At 36.7% G+C, this 25251-nt stretch overlaps 1 long non-coding RNA gene across 2 annotated transcripts in view; it reads left to right on the top strand.

Moving 5' to 3' along the window:
• The window catches only part of LOC135579555 (uncharacterized), a 61622-nt gene that overhangs the window by 24745 nt on the left and 11626 nt on the right, over positions 1-25251 (top strand). Inside the window, exon 2 of one of the 2 annotated variants that reach the window (XR_010472856.1) lies at positions 119-24654. This is a non-coding gene — a long non-coding RNA (uncharacterized LOC135579555). The remainder of the gene's footprint in view (positions 1-118; positions 24655-25251) is intronic. The other variant, XR_010472855.1, reaches the window with a different exon arrangement.

Raw genomic sequence — 25251 nt, 5'->3', positions numbered from 1 at the left:
TCGATTTTATATCTTAAAAGCATAATTACTAATTTTGAATATATTTCATGGTGTTCTGAAAACACTTTACATAAACCAGATATTTCAAAATCTTTCTCTCACTTTCTTTTTGTTTTAGTGAAAAAAAAAAAAAAAAAGAAAAAGGAAACTGAAGAAGTTAATTATACCAGAATTCAGCGAAGGTAATACAGTGATCTTAAATATTATTTTTTGTTAAAATAAAGTTAATAGCAAGAACATGAAGCAGATTATCTTTAAAAGAATTTATTTCCTTAAAAGAGCCTATAAATATAATTTCACAGATATGTATTAAACTTTTGTTATAATTATTTTCTGTAGGGAATATTGCAGTTTGAGTAGCCTTTGTACTGTGTGTTTCCAATGAGCTTTAGGATGAATTGAAAGATCAATACATAATTTGTTCTTTTGTTATGCCTGGTGAATAAATAACATAGATGTATTTACTAGTATATTACCAGTATATTTATAGTACGTGTGTCTATTTGCCAGTATAAAACTATAATGCACTGACCAATTATTTTTGAAATGTGGAATATCACTTCTATTCACAAAAAAAAAAAAAAAAAGGAAAATTGGAGGAGTGATTTTATAGCACTTATTACAATCATTCAGTAAATTACATATGCAGTCTGCATACTTATTTCTGATATTAGGGTAACTATTCTAGTTTGAGTTCTTGTCTTACATATCTCCTCAGTGTCAGCAGAAAACAATTATAAAAATATCATTCCTTCTGATTGCTGAAGTGTTATATGTGAAGTGAAAGCAGGTTTAAAACAGATTGTTCTAAAAAATAAATTAACATTATTTTAAAATGGAAAGGGCTATGTTTTGATGTGCAAGATTTAATCCACTAAATTAAAAAAAAAAAAAAAAGAAAAAAGACTAAAAGGTTATTTGCTAATGCTCAGATGTCATGACTGAACTAGAAATGCATGTTGCAGTCTGAAAGAAAATGAAGCATTGCTCTGATTCAAGAACTTTGTTATTGACAGCGCTCATTCTCCTGAAAGCATTTTTGCCCGACTAGCAATGGCAGAAACAGGCCTTCAGTGGGAACTAGTGGGATGCAGGCATTGAAATATTATTCAGATACAGATTTCAGTAATCCACTAAAATCATAAAAGACTATTCTATACCACGTGGCTTTAAAATTCTACCTGCTTCTTATGCCTGTATCTTACAAATGCATTTGTAGCTCTACTGTTACAAGTTTTTCAGATGTTTCAGATATGATACTTAAAGATGCGGTGTTTATCAATGTTTTCATCTAGAATATGTAAGTGATAAAACTTTATCTGTGTCTCACCTTTCTCAAATACTAGTTATTGCCTCAGAGGACCTGTTTTCAATCTGTTGGGTAGGACAGCTTACATTCAGTGTGCGATAATTTGTATTGTAATGCTTGCTGGTCACAAGAAGAAAGTATTTGCTGTGGGAGTTAACCCTGAAGTATTGCAAGATTGTGTTTCTACTTTCATTCTTATTATTAGGGAATAACATTGATGGGAGGATTAGTGAATAAAATATACGAATTAACTTCTTTGCTTTGATTAATAGGCATCTTTTAACCAACAAGTTATTGTCAAGCATTACTTAATGCCCTGTAATGTGAAGAAATAGCTAAGCAGTCTTTGCAATATTGTACGGTACCTGTACTCTAGTGTGCGTCCATTGCTTTTCAGATTTGGTGAAGTGATTTTTATTTTGGGTTGTAGTACATGATATGAGCTCAGACACAAAGGACAAACCTGTATTGTTCACTTCTATTTCACATCCAATTATGAATTCCAGTCTTGCCTGCTATGTGCATGCCCTAGTCAGATGCAAGTTGTTGGGAGTTGAGAGTTCATCGGTAAGGCAAAGTGTGTGCAAAAGGACATTAATTCCTGCTGAAGACAAAACAACGTTGTGCCGTCAATCTGTAAAAGAGGTGTTTTTTCTTTCCTTTTCAAAAACAAACTAGTTACAAGTCTTTGGCTTGTTTGGTGCATCTGCCATTGAAGCAGTTACATTTGAAGTACCCTTCTTTGCAATAGATGGTAGTATTTTAACTCTTAAATACTGTTCTTACTTTGCTTCATATGTTTATTTGTTTAAAGTCTTCTGCGTCTCACCGTAACAGGAAAATGCTAATCAACGATGCCAATTGGCATAAACCCGTAGATCCGATCTTGTGTTGAAACGCACTGCACAAGCTCGCTTCTATGGGTCTGTGTCAGTATGGTGATCTGGCAAAAGTGTATGTATGTAGCACACACGGCGGTGGTATTTGACGACAAGCCTGAGGGAGTGTACAAAACTATATATTGTTTTTGGAATGCTGTCCATTGCCTTATCTTCAAACTTGATTAAGTGATTTGTTGTTTCTTGGTTGCCTTAAGCACCTGTGGCTTAATATTAGAATTTACAAGGAGGTGTGAGGGAATTGTAGGGTTTCCAATGAAGGATAGTAGGATATACCTTTTACTGGCTTTATTAAATATACCATGACATGGTATTACATTCAAAAAATGTAGGGGGAGGAAAAACAACAAAAACAACAACAAACCCCCAAAGAAAGAATAAGATAATTGTATTTTATTTTTATTATAAAATAAGACCAAATGGTCGTTTTTTTCCAGAAATGCATCATTCCTGTCAAATACATATGCATATATAAATACACATAAAACACACACGTATATATCTCTATACATATGTAAACAGGGTAGAACAGATATTCTACCTCTGCAGTAGAAAAGTCTATCTAAGCATATGCCTTATAATCTGAAAAGTGGGTAATAGCTGCAGTTGAAAACCTACCCCCATGGGAAATATATAGAGCCTGTGGCTGCTGTCACATTTCAAAGAAAGGCTGAAGAAGTGAAGAAGACTTTATGGTCACCGTCGGAAGCTGTGTGCATCCGGGTTGAGGTAGTAGGTTGTATGGTTTAGAGTTACACCCTGGGAGTTAACTGTACAACCTTCTAGCTTTCCTTGGAGCACACTTGAGCCATCGAGGAATTCATCACCACTTTAATCTGATCAGGGAAAGTATGCAAAAAGGTATTGTGTCATGGCTGTACATAATAATCACTCTGAGGCTTTATTGATGTTGAAATAGTCCTGATTACTTGATTATTTCATTTACATCCTGTTATGAACAATGCTAACATGTTCTTTTAATGGACTGTGACTATGTACTACAGACACTTAAGGAAAGACTGATGATGATTCTAATTCCATTAACAAGAAAGCTTTAAAAGTTTATTTTGATTTATAAATTCAGAAAAATATCAAATATTTAATGCTTTATTGTTTCTTCATAGAAATAGCTTATCCTATACAGTTGTTTTTTGTTGCTGTTGCTATACAGGTGCACATTCTTTTTTAAAGGGAAAAGAACAATTTTTTTTCTGTCCTTATAGTACTTTACAAAAAATATTGCATGCTGCTGCTTGCATAATGGCAGGCAGTGTCACAAGTTGATACTGATCTTCCTTGGATTTGTGATATTTTTTCTTTGTTCCCCCACAACTCAGTGTTTTGAACACAGATCCAAATGACCTCCAGCCCCACCTGTGTTTCCACTGTGTCATGACTCATGTGCCACTCACCTAATACTGCTCTGGGGTCTCGGCACCCATGTCCTTACACAGCCTGACCCTGACCCCCAAGACCCTTGTCAGTTTTGACCCCGACTGAGACTCTGATGATCTTCCTAACTCAGCAGGACCAGGAGAAGGACCATTCCCCAGTCGGATGGTTCCCAAAGCACTGGGCGCTGCTGGTAGCGGCAGGTCCCAGCACCAGGTTCCTCCACCCGTGTGGGTCGGGTGCCACAGACAGAATGAGCCCTCCACAACCCCTGTGTCTCCTGTACATCTGTCATGCTTTATTATTTAAAAAAAAAAAAAAAAAAAAGAAAAAAGAAAAAGAGATGTGATGATGTGTACATCCCATGAATAGGTATCTTATCAAAGAAAGAAAAAATATTGAGTATTTTAAAGAAAAAATATTGAGTATTTTTACAGTTTAGCCATTTCCAGAAACAGCTATGAAACAAGAGAGAAAAGGACTGTGGCTGTATATCCACCATGATTCATTTAAGTGAGGCCTGCTTCTGAAAATTACCTGAAAGATGCAGTCTCCTCAATGTGATGGAAGGCATTACAGCCAAAGTAGGAGCATCTGGACCAGACAGTGATGCTCATTTCAAAATAGTTGGGAAAAACTGATACTGTTTCCACATACTTTTCAATAAAAAGTGAGAAAGAAAAGAGTTTAATAATTCATAATTAATAATAGTAATAGTGATAATTTTGCTGGAAAATGCTTTAAGGTTTGTTGATACAAAGCAAAGGAGCTGGACCATGCCCCTGTGGTGCAGTGGTTGCAGGGCTGCCACTGATGTGGGCTGTGAAGAGGGTGAGATGCGGTTGTTCAACACAGGAGTGGGGACTGTGGTCCCAGAGCTGCCAAGTTAATGGCAAATAGGTCTTTCTCCAGGGTATTTGAAGCCCTGCATTTCTTGATTTACTTTTGTTGCAGGTGACCATAACAAAATATTTGACATTCCTAACGTTTAATTGGTTTAGGTTTTACACGAGCAAGGAAAGTTAAGAATGTTTATTTTAAGTGGATTTGATGCTTCCTTGTGTTTTGGTTATTGTTTTCCTTTCAATTCTGCCTGTTGAAAAAATCACTTGCTTACAGGTCCCTATGTTTGACTTTTTCTACTTCAGCTTAAGGTTTACCTAATTACTTTCCTAGATAAGAAATAAAAAAGGTGACAAAAATGGATTTAGTGTTTCTTTTTAATAGCATTTCTTTTCAGTGATTAATATTTGTAATAGGAAATTGTTAAAGAGGATCTGCATGATGGTTAGGTGGATGTACAATGGATTTTAAGCTTGTGTTAAAGTGTGTGGGAGAGAGGAGGTTGAGTGAATCAGAGCTACTCCAAGCTAATGGAAAACGCTTAAGGGGGCAGTGACTAAATGAGGGACTAGAGAGGAGACCTCCATCAACTGATGAAGCTTAACAGGGACCACTCATAATCTGAATAAAAACTATAATATCCTCTGTGGATTCAAAAGGACTCTGGTTACCAGTATGTTTTCTTCCTTTTCTATTTTATTTTTTTCTTTTGTAGTTTAAGACAAATGGAAAGAAACATTGTAATTGCTGTTTTCTGCCAACAGAGCAACAGGTGTTCAATCCTTTTATATTAATTCTTCAATTAGTTGCAAAATAAGGGGGATTGTTTATACTAAGCTGAAACTAATAGAAATGACTGATGCAGAAAATGTGGGAATGTTTCATCTGTCCTTCAAATGCATGATGAATTTGTAATTCTATCAGGCATAGTTGCAGGTTGCTATGCAAATTTCCATTGCAGCATCACCAGCTTTAGTGAATATACATTTTCTGGTTTTCTTTCTCTGTTCTTTAATTTAGGTTTCTTGCCCGGTAATGTGCAATACATTGTTTTGGTAAGAGTTATCATGTTACGAGCAAAAATAAATGAGATTGTGAGGTAATTTTGAAGCGGATTAAGGTAGAGAATGAAAAGCAAAGGGGAGAAAAAGCTCTATTAACAACAGCTGGATGGAGTTAGGTCTTCCATGATTTCATTTTAAAGTCATAAAACATATTGTCTGTTTTAGGCACAGTCTGGCATTTTTTAGCTTTACAGTGCAGTTGGAATATTAGTCAGTCATGTAGTACCCAGCATTATATTGCTATGTTGCTTCTGTAGGAAATACATGCACTTTGTAACACAGCTACACATGGATGTGTTCCAGTCTAGGGTCCATCAAACAGTGTTTGTTCCTATAAGTAAACCATAATGTTATCACCCTTGTGCCTCTACTTTGCTTCTTGCAGATAGAAGAAATATCCGGTAGGATATTTTGGGACAAATCTAGAGATCAAATAGATCTGCAACTCCCAGTGGTTTCTTTGGGTGACACAGGTCCTCAGCGTTTCACAAGTTTAGTCCCATAGAAAAACTGGCCACAGAAACGCTGACCTGCCCAGCACCCTTTTGCTTCCCACAATTTCCTTGGTAAAGATTAAGCATGATCCAAGGCCTTAACCCTGGTTCCCAACACAGAAACAGCAAAAACCCGCTTTAATGCCAGATCCTGTTTGTCTTAAGAGCTAAGTCACTTCAGAGAGCTGGGGAGAGTTTGGATTTCCTTCTGCAGCCCACAGTGCCTGTATCCAGAGGCATGTCCAAAGAAAACAGAGTTAAAGGGATGTTTCAGAGTTAATAACCGTGGGTTGGATGCACTAACAAAGCTTGGGTGTTTTGGGCCCAGTCATTTTGAGAGCTTTCTGTGAAATAAAGCTGCCATTAATCCAGTTTACCAGAGTAGGTAAAGCACATTTTTAGTAATTTTGTGCTGTTGAAATAGCACAAAAGAGTCAAAAGTATATGAGTGAATATGGGTCAATATAGTTAATATGATCTATTTTATGAATAATCCTATAGATCTACTTTATAAAAGCTGGAAGTCATTATAGATTTTTTCTTCTCTGTAGCTGATGTACTTTATGTTTTTGTCGTTCTACTTCAACAAAATAACATGTCGAGTTTTCCTTGGTCTCATGGTTCATTTAACTTCCTCTTGTCTTCAAATAAGTTGAAGTTATTTAGAGATTTTTAGGTAAAGAATGTGGTAAAATATTTAAAAGCAATCCCAGAAAAGGTTCTCCTTGCAAATCTGTCTTTTAAAAATGACAAACAGCTCTTAGTAATCTCTAAAACTTGTTTATTGAAACTCTTTAGCAAGAGACCTGTGATAGGTTGCTTAGCTGATAAAGTTGGAATAGAAGTGCACTTGAAATTTTTTAGATTTTTTGGATGTGGTTTCATATGACATTCATTTATCTATTAAGAGTAGCTTCTGGTATTTTTAATAAAACTAAAATTAAATACGTCTGGCAGGCCCTGTTTAAATGTGAATATTGTTTTTATAGAACAGTTAACTACAAGATTGAAAAGCTAATGCCTTTGCATTACATAGTACAGAAGAACTAAATCGTTTCAGCTTCGTCTTTTCTCACATACTAAAAATATTTACATCGGCATAATCATTTTGGTAGAGTTTAGTTTTGTACAAGGCTACTGGATATTTCAGCTGTATTTCATTGTAAATGATATCACTTCTATGGAGATTTCAGGCAAATTCTTGTCTTGCTTTGTTCTTTCCATCTCTTTTTTTTTCATGCTACTTCTAGAAACGGTAAGAACAGGCCTTTCATTGATGATCTCATTTCAAGAATACTTGCAAAATCTGAATAAAAAGTCAAAGATCATGCCACTCTTTATCCAGCATGATGTTCTCCTCTGTTCAGAAATACCTGGCTACTGTCCCCTTATCCTTTCTTTTGCAAGCATGATCAATATATTACTTGATCTTACAGAAAAATAAGCATGAATCCCATTGTTCTCTACTGCCTTCGTTACATCTTATTCGAATAGAAAGATCTCACCGCTAAATAACAGTATTTTGAGGCTTTCTGACTAATATATTTGTCTGGTGGAGTAAGACTGGTGCTGATATGCTCTAACCATTGTACCAAGAGCCTCTAGTTAGGCTAGATTTATCAAATGGTATGTATCTTACCATATTCACTTTTAATTTCTTCAGCCCTACTGCCCAAATATTTCCAGGTTGTATATTGGAAAGAAGTAAGTTCAAACCACTTAATTCGCATGTTGGCCTTGTGTCTCATCATTGGCTGTATAGGAAGGCAGTATCTGAAAATTCCCAGTAGTAGTCAGCCTGTATTGATTGTGGCCCACATGAACATGGAGATGAGACTGGATGCTCAAGTCCATCTGGAGTACCACGGCTGGCAGTCTGGCTGCAGTCACAGGGAGGTTTTGGCTAAAAATATATTTTTATCTTTAGATGGCATTTACTCAGGATGTGACTTGTGAAGTACATCACTCCTGTGGTGAGAAGGCGAGTTTTGAGAGTCATTGTTCTAGAACACTGTAAAGTATATTGTTATTCTGAAAAGTTTAGCTTCTGATATAAGAATTTAGAGGTGTCTTCATTATTATTTCAGTTTTGAAGTATAACTGTATTGGAAGGGCCAAAATGTAAATTCATGTGACAAGTCTAAGAACCTAACTCATACTTAATGTAACATTTTGAAGTGATCCTACCTTTTTCCCAGAATGTCTTGAGCATTTAGAAGCCTGCATCCTGTTGACTTACAACGTCTGGGCAAGTTTTAAAAGAGAACCTCAGGTGAAAAGGCATTTTTGCAGCTTTTAGACCATAAGCTTCATAATGGATGTTAACTCTATGAACCGGTTGGTGCTGCCTCTAGGTCATCCTTCTGTACGTGAGACACTTACCTAAACATGGAGCACCGATACATCCTAAGCTGCTTTTATGAGAAAACACCCCTCTAGTTTTTCTGCTCTTGCGGTTGTAAAGCAAGACGATATAAACAATGTAGTTAGAGCCAACATGCGCTGTTGGGCAGGGGTGACATGGGGGCTGCGGCTGCCCCACCAGCCCACCAAGGACAGGTACACATGGTGTTGTGCCCAAAAGAAAGGAATCTAGTGTAGCTATGAGTCAGGTTGGGATTTTTTGGCTAAAAAAAGTCCAAGTATTGGTCTATGGAAGTAAACATGCAGCTTGCCTAATGAATGCATTATTTATTGGCTGTGCAAGCTACTGGAAATACCAAAGCGGATAAGGGCTGTGATTCAAGGCCACGGGGCTGGGCTCACACAGCTCCCTGAGCCAGGAGCCAAGGACGTGGGAATCCTCACCAAGGGGCAAGTCTGGAAGTCTGGAGCAAACATCGGGCTGCGCATATTGTCGGGCAGGTGGAGGATACCTTCTCATACGTGAGCAGCGGCTGTTGTTAGTTATTGTGTAATTTGATTTTACTCTAATTTAATGACAGTTCTTAGTGGGCAATGTGATTTGCAAGGCTGCTTTCCCGTTTTATTGATTAGTCCTTTAATGTATTTGAACTTGCACTCAGAAGCTTCATCAGAGATTTAGTGCAAGTCTGCAAAACAAGCTTGGTAAGGAATTTTTTCACAGAACTTGAACTCAAATGCTTCAACAAGTCAGTGAGGTGTGGTGTGAAAATATTTTAAGAAGGATAATACTTAGTTAAACTTTACTTTTTAAATAATGGACAGGCAATGCTTTTCCTTCCTTTCTTCAATAATTTATTTTTTCTAAACTCTCATAATATCTACTCAAAGTTAAATTAAATATCTAATTTTTTGAGTTTTGTAGGATGTGGTTTTAAAGGGAACACCTCAGACATTATCACTGCAAAACTTCAATGGAAAATAAGTAACTTGTAACTTCTGGAAATCTATGATTTTATTAATTAGTAAGAAATTTACCCAATACAGAACAAGTACTGCAGAATTAGCTACCACAGTCTCCTAGTTATTTTCAAACTGTACGTTTTATTCAAAGCAGATATTGTAAAGCATGAAAAACAGGCTATCCATTTTTTATGTCTATCTGTGATTCCTGAATTATTTAACAAAGAGCACAGAAAAAGGCACAGAGTCTTATCTGTGTGGAAGGAAGGAAGGAAGGAAGGAAGGAAGGAAGGAAGGAAGGAAGGAAGGAAGGAAGGAAGGAAGGAAGGAAAATTGAGAGGCAAAACCTTCATATTGCAAATTAACAGAAGGCCTCATGGGAATAAGTTTTTGTATTGCCTGTTCAATTTTTCTTTCTTTTTTTTTTTTTTTTTTTTAATGGGCTGAAATCCCACTTTATGTCTAAATTAGAAGGGTGATAAGTCTAAAGAGTGAGAGTTGAGGGTAGCATACATCCCAGACATATTGAAACCATCTCAAAATTATCCCACACTCTCAAGCATTAGGAACCCATAGAACTCAAAGATAAACTGAAAATCCATTGTGAAGGCACACAGATAACCATAACTCTGCCTAATACTGACAGAGTTAGGCAATGTATCTAATGATGCTTGTTATTTCAGTCTTGTCTAAGACAACAAACACCAAATGATTATATTATAGCCATATTATTACTGCACAGTATCATCATAAGGGAGAATTTAGCTCATGTAGGTGCCCTTCCTTTGTTTCTGCTGAGGTTATTTATATAAATGATAAATATGAAATACTCAAAAGCCTGAATCAGAAAGAATAAGAAAAGCCCAACTTTTATATGAACTGTAATTAATCTGCAGCCTGTTACCACAAAACTTAATTTAGGGAAATTCCTAGTTAGAATCAAGAATGTTAAACATCTGCGTGAATAAGAACAGTATGTGCAGTGGCACTAGAAGTAGCAATATTTCTGATTCAAACCATGCACTGAAGAGTTGTTGAGGTTATAGAACTTCTTCCCTTTTAAAATTAAGTGCTTTATGAGAGAATGAAGTTATTGACTGCTGATCACTTCCAGACACCAAACAGTCGTCCATTGGTCCCTTCCAGATTGTAATAGCAGTTCCATATGATGCATATTAATGGAATATGTCATTAATTCCCTAAATATCACTAAACTGGTCAAGTCATTATAAGTTTCCATCTCCGTAAAGAAAATTTGGCTGTTTCAAATATTTCAACTCTATGAAAACATCCACAGAATATGGAATCTGTTAAAACAGCAACATCTACAGTGTAAGATACCAAGATCTTAGCCTTAGCTATTTTTCTTATTGAGATTGGCATATTCACGATTCAAATGGAGTTTGAATATTTGGATCCAGATTCTTGTTTTGAGGAGAATTTGTGCATCTCTGTTATTATTCATGAACATTACTTTTTCTATCACTCAAAAAACCAGAAAATGCGTATAGCTATGGCATGAGTTATCAAATAATGTTAATGTTATAATGCATTGTCAAAATTGGAGTTTGGTGTTATAAGGTTGCTTACTTGTTAAGTTAAATGGCTAAACAGCAAAACAGGCTCTTGCTACGGTTATGAAATGTAATTCTTTTCTTTGCCTTGATCTTCATGAAAGGTATCCTCAAAGCTTTTGTTTTACACAAAGAGAAGCATTAACATAGAGTTGATCATATTTATAGGCAGTTTTGAGACGGAAAATACAAATATTTAAAAATAATATTTTCTTTTAAGATACAATCCTAATGTACCAGACACTAATTTATCATCGGAGGGAATTACAGCTATTTTACAATATTGATAAAATTGTGTTGGAAGATTCTATTGACTAGTCTGACCATTATCAATTGTTTCTCTTCATTCCATGTAATGGAACTGTACTTAAATCAGCCAACCCCCAACTTATAGTTGATTTCTGTTTATGCATTTTATACACTGCATCTCTTAAACAAAGTTATCTCTTAAACAAAGATTCCCGCCTGGACACATTCCTGTGTAACTTCATCTAGATATTCCTGCTCCAGCAGGGGGACTGGGTTAGATGATCTTTCGAGGTCCCTTCCAATCCCTAACATTCTGTGATTCTGTGAAATGTGATGTTACATTTTTAAGGCTTAAGATTACATTTCTTACTGACTGAAGTCTGAGTGAAGGCTTACTTCAGTACTGGTGTTAATGAAAACAGAATCTGTACATAAAAAAAGTAAGTATTCACTAATGTAAGTCTATATTTCAAGGAATATATGGGAAACTAGGAAATACTGAACAAGTCAAATTCTGTAAAATATATTAGATGCATTAGTTTTATTAATGTGATTTTTCACTGACAGCTCCACAGTTAATACAAGCAAACTTGACTTTTCATTTCAAATTAGAGTGGATCCAAATGCCTAAAAAATACCAAACCTGCCTATAAAAAATAAATAAAGTCCTTAATGAAATAGATTAAAATATTCAAATAAAATTCTGGCCCAATCGTCATTTATCAGTAGTGTCCATAGCATGGTACTTGAAATACTGGAAATGTAACTATCTTTGTTAAATGCAATAGAATTTGAAAATACTGGCTCTTCTAAAAACTCCTATATGGCCTCAGAGGACATTAGCAGCGTTAAAACTGCTTTAAACTTTAAACCTGTGGATATAAGTCAATGTGTGACTGTATTTGATAAATACTTAGGAATATTCTTTGGTGAGAGCCTGTACATTCAATTTAATACTGTGGAACACAAAGTTGCCAGAACATTACCTAGTATCTGCTTTTTTCCCCCAACCTTTGTCTCCATATATTCATCTTGAAGATCTGTTACAGAATCTAAAAAAAAAAAGCAAACAAACAAACAAACAAACAAAACAAAACAACCAGAATGGTGGTAAGACATGTAACTTTAAAGGGTTTATTTCTTTTTCTATGTTGGTTACAAGGAGGCTAATTCATGTAATTAATATTATAGTTTAGAATATTAATGTTTCTTAGGAATTAAAGCTGTTTAACAAAAAACTATTTATTTGTTCCCATGTGAAATTTTCATGAATGTAGTTTCACCAGTTCATTATTTTATTATTTTATTAATTATTTTATTTCTTCATCTATACTCAAGGAAGAGCAAGGCAAATGATAAATGATTGAGGAAACATGATAGAGTTATTGTTCCTTCTTAAGTTTTAAGAGCTTTTTTTATAAACTTAGAGCCAGTAGTTCACCCAGCTTCCAGATGACAGTTCTGTGCTACAGGGAAATAGTCATGTGATCACTAAATAAAGACCACTACAGAGGATGCATTAAACTATATGAAGTGTACAAATGAAGTCCTAACAAAGTCAAGTTCTTTCAGGGGCAAAATAATTTTTTTAATTAAGAGAAATTTGCCTTGTTGCTAGAAGTAGGAATGGTCAATGCCAAAGGACAAATTGATCATTAATGACCATCTATTAGACAATATCTGACTCAGTAATCCTAAAAATCCTTATACTTACATGTCTTAGCATCTTCTGAATAACATAATCCAATAAGTGTAATTATTAGTGTTCATTTGAAACTTCACAACAATAGTTCAAAGTCAATCAGCAAAAGATCATGAAGAAAAAGTGAATAATTATAAAATGTAAAGCATAATGTAAATTTTTTAATAATTTTTCACCAAATGATGTTTGGAGAATAGCTGTCTGAACAGTTGTCTTTTTGCTAACCTTTATAATTTGTTGGATGAAATCTGTTTTCTGAAGATAACTCAGGTTTACGTAGAGCAGTTCAATGGTATCTGCTTAAAAATATTACTATCATCAGTATATGGAAGAAAGGTAAAACTATTCCCTACCAGGACTACAACTCACAGCATTATGAAAAATTCACTGGACATTTTAGAAGAATAAGTGGAGTATACCATTAAGCAAGATGTATGTAAGTGTAAGGCTTTGCTAGTATATTCATCAAACATTAGGGAATAGTCAAAAAAACCACAGAAATACACACATTTTCAGGAGTCTGTCATCTTCCCTGTTAACCTTACTGGGGTCTTTAAAAGAGCATTTTTACTCAGGAAACCATTCAGATTTGTTATTCTGAAAGCAAATGTCCATATGTCTTTCTTCCTTTATACACCTCTATTTAATACCTTTCCACAGTCAGATTCTAACAAATAGGATATACCAAGGCTTCTAACACCGTTTTGTGACATGACATCCATGGTGGAAAGCAGGAGCTCTGGACAATTAAATGTTTTGTTCAAGCTCATGCTAGATACCATTATTGTCATTGGGATCAAGCTTTCTAATTTGCCAAGCTGATGGCTAGTCCAGTATATTTCAGGAAGTTCTTTCTGGGCAGTATGTTAAAGGTCCGGCCTCTGTGCTCTAAATTAAAAAAACACCATCTCACAGGTTGAAGGCTGAGTATCACACTAGAAGGTGTTTTCTTTATCAGTGTGATGTTCTCACATTGTATTTTGTAATGTAGTAATTACACAGTTTGCCCCACAGTTCTTCTTGAAATTAATGCATATCTTGTATTTAATAATAACATAGGTTTGATAATACTATTTCATTGTCATAAATATTAAAAGCTACATAATGTATGCACATATAAATACTGCAGTAATGAAGGCCCTTTAAATAAACAGCACTGATTCAGATTCAAGTGCTGAGGCTCAATGGATCCTGGAAGTAAAACTGACTCTACAAATAAAACAAAAATCTCCTTTGTTGATCTTCGTTGTCTAAGAGGAGGGGAATGTACAAGGACGACAAACAGTGATGGAAAAGTTCAAACTTTTTCCTATAATTTTTTCTGCAGCATTGACTTTCTATTACGGAAGGTGAAGAAGCACCCTTGCCAATGGTGCATAACCTCACCTGTTCTTGATCCTCACCTTTGTCCTGGCCCCTTTTCTATGGCAAGGGCCACCAGAGCTGCCAGACATGGCCCTGAAAGCCCAGGTCCACCTGGAGAAGAGGTCTCTTGTGGCAGGAAGTGAGGAAATGACCACTGGGCTGTTTTCCAGGTGAGACCTCGGGAGGGCCGGTTCTCTGAGCCAGCCAGGACACAGCTGGGGGAACCCCAGCCAGCCCTGCCCTGGGAGCTGCCAGCCACTATTGGAGCTCATGAGCAGCTGAGCTCTCCCTGCCAGGACCAAGGCAGCCTCAAAGAGACGACTGAATTGTGTGAGGAGATGCACAGCAGCCTGGGATAAAGAGGGCTCAAAATTGGCTTAAATCCATTTTACTCCCACATGCTGCAACATGTGAATTGTATGTTCTGCACCTTAGAAATGACAAATTTAAAGTGTCTGTGTGAAGCAGTGTTCTCTTAACTCTTTAAAGTCTGTGGCAAAAGGCTACATAATCTCAAATTGCAATATTGAGACATGAATTTCAAGAATCCCACAATTCTGGGAGCAATGTTTGGCATGAGTGGGAAAGGGTTCAACTGTAAAATTTACAGTTTGAGAATGTAAAAGTAGAAGATCAGAAGGGTTAAAATCCAAAAGGGTCTAGGTCTGTGGATCTTGATTCTGCTTGGAGTTGCTTAGTTGCTTTGCTGGTTGTATGTGGATACTAATTTAATTAAAAGATATCAATCTCTGTTGTCTGTGAAAGGGACAGTATTGCTCAGTTCTTGCACTAAGCAAAATTACTTTGGGGAAAATGCGACAAAATATATAAGCATTTCGTATGTAGATGAGACCATGTTTTAGCTTCTGTACTGACAAATTAAATAGTAGCAATTCTTCAATACTGAAGAATTGAATAGTACTGTGACAAGTTTTTGGAAAATTGTTTCAGATTATTCCAGTGCAGTATATTTCTGGGTAATAGAAAGCGTCTGGGAATTAGGGGATGTTCTATTTAGAGTAAGACGGTAAAATGCTGGCACACATGTGGTAGTTACCAGGGCTTTTTCTGCAAAAGACATTCATTTCTCGGTATTCTATTAAAAACAAAAAAGAAAAAAGAAAAAAAAAAAGAATCAGCCAACATAATTTTTGGACTTCAAAAAGCTTTCTCCACAGGAGCAGCTGTTAAGGAAGCTAAGTAGTCACGGAGGGAGTGGGAAATCCTCATCATGGGGTAGAAATGGCTAGATACAGAATCTAAAGTAAAAATATCTAGTCATCCTTTACCAGGGCTGAAAGATTACAGTGGGTTGCTCCATTGTTTCACACTGTGATGGTTGTTACTTAACAATTGTATTAATGATTTGGAAAGAAAGAGAGTGAGATTGCAACATCTGCAAATGGCACAATTAGCTGGGTTACTCAAGTCCAAAACACACTTCAGGAGGGAACCCTCAGAACTACAGCAGTAGATGAAACAATGTCAAATGAAGTTCAGCAGTGATGTATGAAAGCTAGCAGGCATTGAAAGAAGTAATCTGAACTATTTATGACCTCTGTTGGGTTCTAAATGGATTTAAAAATACCAGGAAGGGAAATCAAGTCTTTGTGGACAACTCAATAAAACCTATGATCTCTTTTAAGGTTTCAATGGCCTTTCCCCTCCCCTTATAAATCCTCCAAATAAAACAATCTCCTCACCACAAAACAAGAAGCAATGGCAACAAGATCCTGTCTATGTGCTATTAATCTACATACAGCACAGATAATGGCACATAATGCAGCATCTTCTCTTATTCTGACTACTGTGATAGAGAAAAAATGAACAAAAGGAGAGAAGAAAATATATTTCCAAATGAATATGTCGTGTCTCCTTGCAAAGTGCAACAGTAAGTGAAGATTCAGTGGAAGTGAGGAGATGCAAATTCGTCATCTGTAAAAGGAATATATTTCTTCATTAAGTAAATATCTAAATGATAGTCACTGCAAGAAGGATCCAAACTTGTAGGCACTTTTGTTTGGGAGGGCAATTTAGATGTGTACAGCCAAACTGAAATCAAAGTGAATGTAGGATCTACCATTACAGGGTTCTGAGTATCCCATTCAGATTCTTCTTCTGACTCAGAAATCCAGATGGGCAATGTATCAGTGAAGATCTCAGCTGAGTCCTTCTAGCCTTCTGTTCCCTCTATGGTGCAAGATTTACTCTGCCTGTGCCACTGTTGAAACAGCTGGGGGATTTCTGTGGATAGCCCTTGTTCCTTGCTTATATTTTAGTTATTACTTAGAACAGCTAAGGTTTACAGAGTTACACCTGTAGCTAGCCAGACTGTTGCTCTTCTCCATCTGCTAGGCACATGCTACATGTGTGTCCTTACAGCTTGAAGGTAAGGATAATAGTAAATCATATATGCTATAAACAAATGAACTACACAGTTGTGCAAGAAATTCACAAGTCTTACCATGAACAGTCACACAGTCACAGCAGAGATCTCTACACAGTGCACCTCCAAGTGGAATACAGGAGAGCACAATACGGAAAATGTAAAATTAGCATTTTTCTTTTTAATATTATGTATGAATGATAGAAATAGATTTTAAGTAGAAAAGTGCATCATGCAGTTGCTCAAACAACCTTACTTTCCAAAATATTTGAAAAAGAGTGGATTTGTGGAAATTCTTTAATAGATGTTCGTTAAGATGGCCATGGTTCAGTCCCTTGATAGAAATTAGTTTGAACTTGGTATAGGTGGAACATGCTCACATATGTCTATTGTTCAGCATAAAGAAAAAGTCCAGATTTTGCCTAAACTTTACATTGCTGCCAGGCTATTCCATACTACAATTACAGCAAAGAATGTCAGAAAAACCCCAAACCAAATAAGTCACTTGAAACCTTGTAACAGTTGCTCTTAACTCTAATGCAAATCCATGCACCATTCTACTCTTTGCTTTCTTTGCTTCTTTATGGAAGTTGTGTCTTGCCCTAGGTCCTTTCATATACTTGCAAACAGCCTCTAAATTCCTAAATTCCCTGTTTTCAGGATTATTTTTTTTCGTAATTCTTTTGTCATTAAATAGTCCTCTTAATCCCTAAATACTTCCTCTTCTCTTTTACATTTTGCAATATTTTCATATCCTCATAAGAACCTATATTCGCTGCATGGGAAGGTAGCAGAATTCTCACTGTGATGTTGCTATTGCTATCTCCTTTCAATGCCTATCAAGAGAGGCGAGACTCTATATTCCCTTGTACTGCTGCCATGCTCTGGAGTCCCTTCTCTCTATTGAGTCTTACCACTGATGTGGTTCTTTGACTTCCTTATTTTTACGTGAAAGTACAAAATCTAGAGGTGAAAATGATCCATTATGATTACTGAACCCCTGAAGGATTAGTCCATGCTCATGTTTAGTGTAAGCTAGTTTTGTAGAAGTTAGCCATTATCCTGAAATAATGTTTCATTGTGGAAAATAATTCCTTGTTACACAAATAGAAATTCTTATTCTGATTTGCATCGCACTTCTCCTACGTATGACTCTGTATAGAAAAAAATTGCACTTCTCCTGTGGAGATAATGCCCAACAAATACTTGTAGGCTGTTGTTGTGCAAGTACTTAAAAAATGTACCTCTCTTGACAGTTCTCTCCAGATTGTCAAAGTGTTTCTGGCCAGAATGGGATGAGCTGGTGAAAGTTCATTTGGCTGGTACATCTCATTTTAGGGTGCTTTTGGCTATACCTCAGTAGCCATGGCAAATGAGAAAATATTCTCTTACAATTTGTTTGTATATGGGTTACCTCAACAAACCAAAGTTTTATAGAAAAAAAATATGTAGTGCAAGCTTTCTGGCCCAAGACTTCCTGAGAATGCTATGCAGTACTTTACTATTATGTTAAAATGGAGGTACAAATGTTTTTTTTTAACCTATGATCTCTCCTTCAGCATTGCCTTTTCCATGTATTTTCTGGATCCAGACTATGTGGTGCAGGTTATTATCCACAAAATGTAAATTAACTTAATTGTAATCCAAAATTAAGTTCAAATATTCTTTATCTGCAGGTAGACATGTTCAGAACATGTTTGTATACCCTAACATGAAGTAGAATTGTGACATTCAGGACCCCATCAATTAATTTACTTTGTGTTAATTCCTGGTCAGTGTTGTGTCTTCCCCATTTAGTCTGTTAAGTGCATACTGGTATTGCTCACCAGGCTGGCACTGATACCTATCAGTCTGCTTTTCCCACTGATCTCCTTTCAAAGCCATTAAGAGCATGGCGGTCATTTATGCATTGATTGAATCAAATTCATTTAAATGCAGACTGCTTGTGTACACAGTTAAATTCAGAAAACAGGTTTTGTATGACTAAGACACTTCAAAATTTTAATTTCATATATGGTCTGCATATGCCCACTTAAAAAATTACTAGTTACAGTCACTTAAAATATTACCAATTTAACTCAACTTGATTAATCTGTGAAAAAAAAGAAGGATGTTTTTATTTCCATGCTTCCTCTGACAGTCTTCATTCTAATTATTTCAATGCTGATTTTAAGACAGGACTGCTTTAGAATAACGATACAATTCATTAATCTTATATTAAGGATACCACAACGTCTCTTTTCGCTAACCTGCAGTGGTCCTCAGTAAAAGTCAGCATTTATCTATGCTTGCCGTGCTTGATTGTCAACTCCAGTACTGCTATTTCCTACTGTGGATAAAGGGAAATAGCACTGATGTTCAATGTCAATTTGGGTAAATTCTGACTGTAGCCCTGAAATAGAGGAGTGAGACCTTAATGAATGACATGACTGGGTTTGAACAGATCAGTCCTTTGCTTGAGATCACTTTAGCTGATTTATTTGAAGTGAAAGGGTGGTCTGTGAAAGAGATGTTATTGCTCCATCAAGCTATTTTATCCCTTTGGGGAATAAGTTGAAATGTAAATAGGTACTGCGGATTTTACTCCCACACCTATTAATGTTATATTTGAAACTTTTACAAATCAAAAGAAAAATCCTGCCTTCAGATTAGACAATGAGGAGGAACTTAGAGTGAGAGGATTCTGGGACACCCTATCACGGGCACTAGTAATCATTCCAAGACTCTAGATGAACAAATGTGGAGTGTCACCTGATACTTTGTGGTCCCTCCTTACTGTTTAAATGGTATAAAAATAGTAAGAAATTATATTAATAATGAACTTATAATCTGTGAAAACATGAGTATGAATATTATGACAATTACAGAAGTAGTTTTCCCTGGGAATAAGGGGAAACTGTGTGTTAAACTGAATGTCTGGTATTTAAAATAGAAAGCTGCTGCCACGAGGTCACTAGCTAAAGTTGTGACAGGAGTGCAGAAGACAATTTTTAAACAATTGAAATCTGTCTGAATTGATGGAAAAGTAGAAGTTACAAGCCTGTCCTCATGTATCATTTGCTTCATGCTTTCTGATACTACTCACTGAATAATGAAGATGCTTGTTGACTCATTTGCTGAATTTTAAGAATGAAGCAAGTGTAATGGCACTGTTTGGCAGGCTGAAAAAATTCTGTGTTTCAATATGCTTTTGAAAACTTCTAGTATCATCAAGGCTCTATAGTGCCCTTTTTCTATGGTGGGTGTAGCAAAGCAGTCTACCACTTCTGCGTTGGACCAAACCACTTTATAAATCTGGGGACTTACACATTTGGCTAGATCAGAGTTTGTTTGCAACACAGAAAGGCCTGCAATTACCTAACTAAAATCCACAGAAAATTTTGGTAATTAATTTTTCAAATAACTGTGTTTATGTTGTCTGTACCTTGTACAGAGGCTTAATGTTTCTGTCTAATAAAGGAAAAAAATCTATAAGAATCTCTCAGTTGCCTGGTTATGGCTTTACAAAGAACTTTAATCCTCCGGTGGTGTAATACAGTAGTATATTTGCTTAGCTTCTTGTATATTTTATTAATGGAATAATTCTCTCTTTAGAATAGTCAGTTATGTCTTTTATGGCATGCAAAGTATAATAGTTTTTAACTATGTTTTGTCAGATTTACCTACAGAAAGTATCATCAGATTGGCTTTCTGAACTTCCCAGATGTAGTTGAAATACCTGATTTTGTCATTAGAAGTTGTGTTTATAGCTTTTCCCTCTTTGCAAAGCTCCCAGGATGGATCCCAAAGGATCCAAGGATGGTAAGAGAAAACAAAAGTAATTATTAAAAAAACATTTTACTGTTGGCTAGCTGTTATTGTTGTTGGGTTTTGTTGGCTTTATTTCTTTATCCTCTGGGGTACTTGCACTTAGCAAACTTCAGGGGCTGACTGTACAAAGTGGTTCACATATTGGTAACAAGAGATTCCTTGCAACCGAGAATTTATATTCAAAGACAGTGTGGCTACCACTGCTCATGTTGTACATAGAATGGAATTTGACCTTCATGAAACAACTGCAAAGAGCCTTTGAAATCACTGCAATAATATTATTGGAAAACAAAGAGGAGCTGGAAAACAGTGACATTTTAGTGAATATAGAACAGCATGTAATACCGTTACCTGTTTTGTGTACCCTCTGTCCTCCATCATTTCCCAAAAATATGTTACTACATTTCTGTGCTGTTTCATTTTTCCCACCTGGCACCTCCCTTAGTAATATCCAACCCAGGTCTCTTTCCTTATAGCCACCTCATAGTCTTTTGTTAGAGGGCTTATCTGTGGCTATCTAATTTGAAGAAAAGCCTCTGGCATCCATTAAATGTATTGTTGAAGACAGGGTGCTGAGTGAGGAGACCCTTGGATCGAGCCCATTATGGTCATTTTTATGCTATATCATGGACTAAAACTAAAACTAAAACTAAAACTCCTGCTATTGCTGGTTATCCTACAGGCATCTCTCCTACTGGCATGGAAGCATATTGTTTAAAGTGTAGTGCAGCTTCCACTTCTTCATGGAGAAAACCAGTGTATTAAGAATTTACTCAATTTCCTTGTGTTGCCATCCTAAGCTGCAGTTTTAGACCCTGGAAGGGCAAGGCCAAGGCTCGTACAGCAGGATTTCGCACAGGAAACCGTGCCTTTCAAGGTGCCATTGCAACCTAATAATGAATGATGAAGAAAAGATGCCTTTATTCTGATACCTGCATCTCCTCAGGTCCATGCTGAAGGGCAGATCCCCTCTATGATGTGCAAATGAAGTGCTTTAAGCTAACACTTTACGTCAAATTTACTTTATTAAAAAGGAAGTTAAGTTCTGGGGGCTATTGCAGCAGTAAATTAATGTGGCTTTGGGAAGGTTTTTTTCCGCATGTGCAATAATTCTTTAAGCTGCCCAGTTGCTCGCATTGCTGGTCTCTTTCAGGCAGCTGGTGGTCTGTCGCATGTGCGTGTCACATGGAGTTCTGATGTGCTTGCAGATACTGTGATCCCCAGAGAGGCGTGGTCCTTTTTGGGCTGAAATGCTCGGTCATTGTGATGAGATGTTCTGCTTAGGAATTCAGGGCACAACGTAGACCTAGCTGTGGATCATGCCATTCCCCCTTCTTTTTTTTTGCATAAGTAGGGGATGTGATATGTTTCACAATGAAATGCTTCGTCTTATGTTGTTGCTCTCAGATTGCACGTGTGAGAACACAGCATCTCGAACATGATTTACAAACACGGATCCAGTGTCTGATGGCACTTTATTTGCGAAGGAAAAGGCATATGTTTGCCTCGTGGTGTGTGCCTGTAGATCAAAATACAATGAAAAGTGCACTGACTACATCAATGATAGGCATGTTACTTACAAAAAAAAAAAAAGGCATAATACTGGGTGTTGTATGGAGATAACATACAATTTATTGATTCTATGGTTTCTGACTATAGTGCACTTTATGAAAATCCTAAGCCTGTCTTATTTTATGTTTGTAAATAATTGACTGAGAACGTTGTTCTAAATTGGATAAGTGGAATGAGATACATGCAAGGAGAAGGTTGTACAAGTAATTATATGTGTGCGGTACATTTAAGCCCTATTTGGCAAAGTTCAAATTACTTCTTCATAGTGTCTGAAAATCAGAGATCTAATTTTGGTTTTAAATCTGTTGTCACAGCTATCCTTAGCTCTGCAGTAATTTGCATTTCAAGCGTACTAGAATCTCTGAGCACCTCCTTTGTGTGTTGTATAATTACTGTTAATACCTGATTTCACAGTTATTTATAGCCTTGATGTATTACTTGACTGTTGCTAATATCTCATTTACTATTCTGACCACCTTGAACAGCCTTCTACATGATACTTCCTGGAGTGTCGAGTCTTTTATCCTCTGGATGTATCTTCTAATTTCTCTCTGGCTGTAATACAGTCTCATATATTTGCTACAGACAGTATTTTTAGTTTTGTATTGCAGGGTTCAATGTGGATGCCAGGGAGTGTAGTAAGGCTAGTGCACAGACAGAAGATGGTGACCCTTAGTGTCCTAAAGAGGTGACTTTAAGTGACCACAGTTCACACAGCTTCCGGTTTCAACTAAGTGTAGGGCCATTTGCATTCTGCTAAACTCAGGGTGCCACTGAAAGGAGAACTCCACCCTCTTGCCAGTGGCACTTATTTCCACCTGGCTTTTTGTGCTGGCACTTAGTTTACGTGGCTGCTTAACGAGCCACATTGAGGATTGATCCAGCTGCAAACTAATCTTGTATTTCTTCTGATTTGCTTTTGGGGTCACTTCCCTATTCTGCTTTACGATGCAGCTGTAAGATGCAAGTGTCAGCACAAACAAGGTGGAGAAACAAATGACTGAGGTCAGAAGGGAGGGCAGAAAGGACCACCTTTTTCAGTATATATCCTGATTTATGCTGCAGGTTGAAGGTCCTGAGTTACACAGTCACTGAAAACTTGCAAAAGGGAATTGCTGCCTTGCACAGGAACAAGAGTCTGCCAAAAAGGTGATTGACAACATCACTGAACTTTAAATGGCAGCAGCTTCTGGCTCCCTGTTCGGTCTCTGTTGACAAGCTTTGTCCTCCATAGGGCAGATGTATGTGAAGTGTGATACCCCAGCCCTAGAAAGTTGTTCAATCCTTTTGCAGTGTACCCCGTGGTACAGGGTACATAAAGGGCTCTCTGCAATTTAAACTGGTGTAACTAAATATCTCATAGAAGATAAGCATAATTACCCAAACCCCTAGGTAGAAGCACCCATAAGATTTGCCAAACTAAAATTCAGATAATTGGAAGATCTGGCTTAGCACATTCTGAAATTGGCATGTCAGGTCTAAAAATCTCTGATTCAGTCTTTCTAGCTCGGTCATTTGGATTTCCAGTTGGGAGATTCATTCAGCAGGGCTTAGGTATTAAACCAGATATATAAAACCCACCAAAGCCTTTGCCTCAGGGGCTGCCATGGGAGTTACATTCCTGGATAAATCAGAGTACCATCTGTACTGCCAACTGCGATGTGAGAGAGTTAAGCAAGGTTTTCTAAGCAACCAAAAACACCTAACGAATATAGGTAATACCTCTCTCAAGGCTACTTTAACTTTTCCTAGACTCTCCCAGGCCTCTGAAAGGTATATTTCAGATTGTGACTCAAAGTTACCCAGATCTAACTTAACTGAAAACCTAGGCAGGCGGTCAGGCAATGTGAAATAATGGGCCATGGGTGATGTCTGAATTGGATAATAAATCCTAACCTGTTTATTAAAAATGGAACCAGATAGTTTTGACAAGGCAGAGTCTGAACTAGATAGGGCTATTGGTGAGAAAGCAAAACAACTGTGGTGAATGGATGGTAAATGAAGTTTGTAGCATTTAATTGTGCCAATGATTTTGGAAAAGTTGATCACAGGAGGCACTACAGAAGCTCAGTCATTGGGCAGTGGCAGATTATGTTCTGTCAAAATTGACTCCGTTTTGTGATACTTACATTAATTATCAGGCAAAACCTCAACCACAGGTAAGAGTAAATACACATCAGGAAATGAAGGGGGAAAGCTTTCCAGAAACATTGTAATTAAGTGCAAACTAGATACTTTTAATTTTAGAATGTTTACATAAATCTATACATGTTAATGGACAGAAATGCATGTCTAAATACCCTCAAGTTTGCCCTGGAGTGATGTAGTAATTACCTGGTTATGACTTGTGCATGTTAATTTTTGCAGATGATTTATCTGGTTTATCTGGCTTTTAAAGACGTGATATTTTCCTTTTTTTTTTTACTTTTTTAAATGCTCCTATTTTCACAACAGAGCACAGATAGCATATTTAACAGTGCAGTCCTATAATTATGAGTGAAGGGGGAAGCACAGGCAAGAGTAGACAACAAGAAGCAAGAGCTGAAGGTGAGGTAGCTACCCAGTTAATCTGTGAGGGAGGAGATTACGGGCAACAGCACGAAGCCAGTGCAGAGATGTGGCCAGAGTGGCAAGCAGAAAGGACACTGTCATCCGCATAGCTATAGCCGTAAGTATTAAAAAAGGAAAACAAGCAATTACAGTAGTGAACCCTAACTGAATTTTGAAATACCTTTTAGTAATGTGAAGTAAAGGAACTACATCTTTACCTAAACAATTGGGGCATGCTCTGGATGTGTCCTGCTTACCTGCTTGAAGAGAAACACATATCCAATGACAAATTTTGGTTTACGAATTTGCAAATAAGACCTAGCCTAGAGACTTTCAACGTTGTAAGTACTTTTGTTAGTGGGGCCTGGGCTAGGCATGAAACCTGTCCATTGTAAATGTATTTGAGTGCCTGTTTTGTTTGAAAAGTAATTAACGATACAGAGTCTATGAGCCTCCAATATTCATTGTTATTTACCTCTGAAAGATTCAGCCGGTTTGCTTTGTGATTGCTTTTCTAAAGGAAATAATGCATTGTAATCAATTTACTGTGTGCAGTTTTAAATATCAGGGGCATTTTTGTTGCCTAACTAGCAGACTCATGCAGTAAGGGATGATGCAGACATTTTGAAGTAAGGCTTTTTCGAGAATTAACTTCTATGAGATTTCAGGTTCAGCATACCTAAGTACAGTATATGCTTTCACATTGTTTGCTTTT

This window comes from Columba livia, chromosome 1 (assembly GCF_036013475.1).
Source record: "Columba livia isolate bColLiv1 breed racing homer chromosome 1, bColLiv1.pat.W.v2, whole genome shotgun sequence".
NCBI lineage: Eukaryota > Metazoa > Chordata > Aves > Columbiformes > Columbidae > Columba > Columba livia.
Note: the sequence above shows the minus strand (reverse complement) of the source record. Positions and strands in the feature narration are given on the sequence as shown.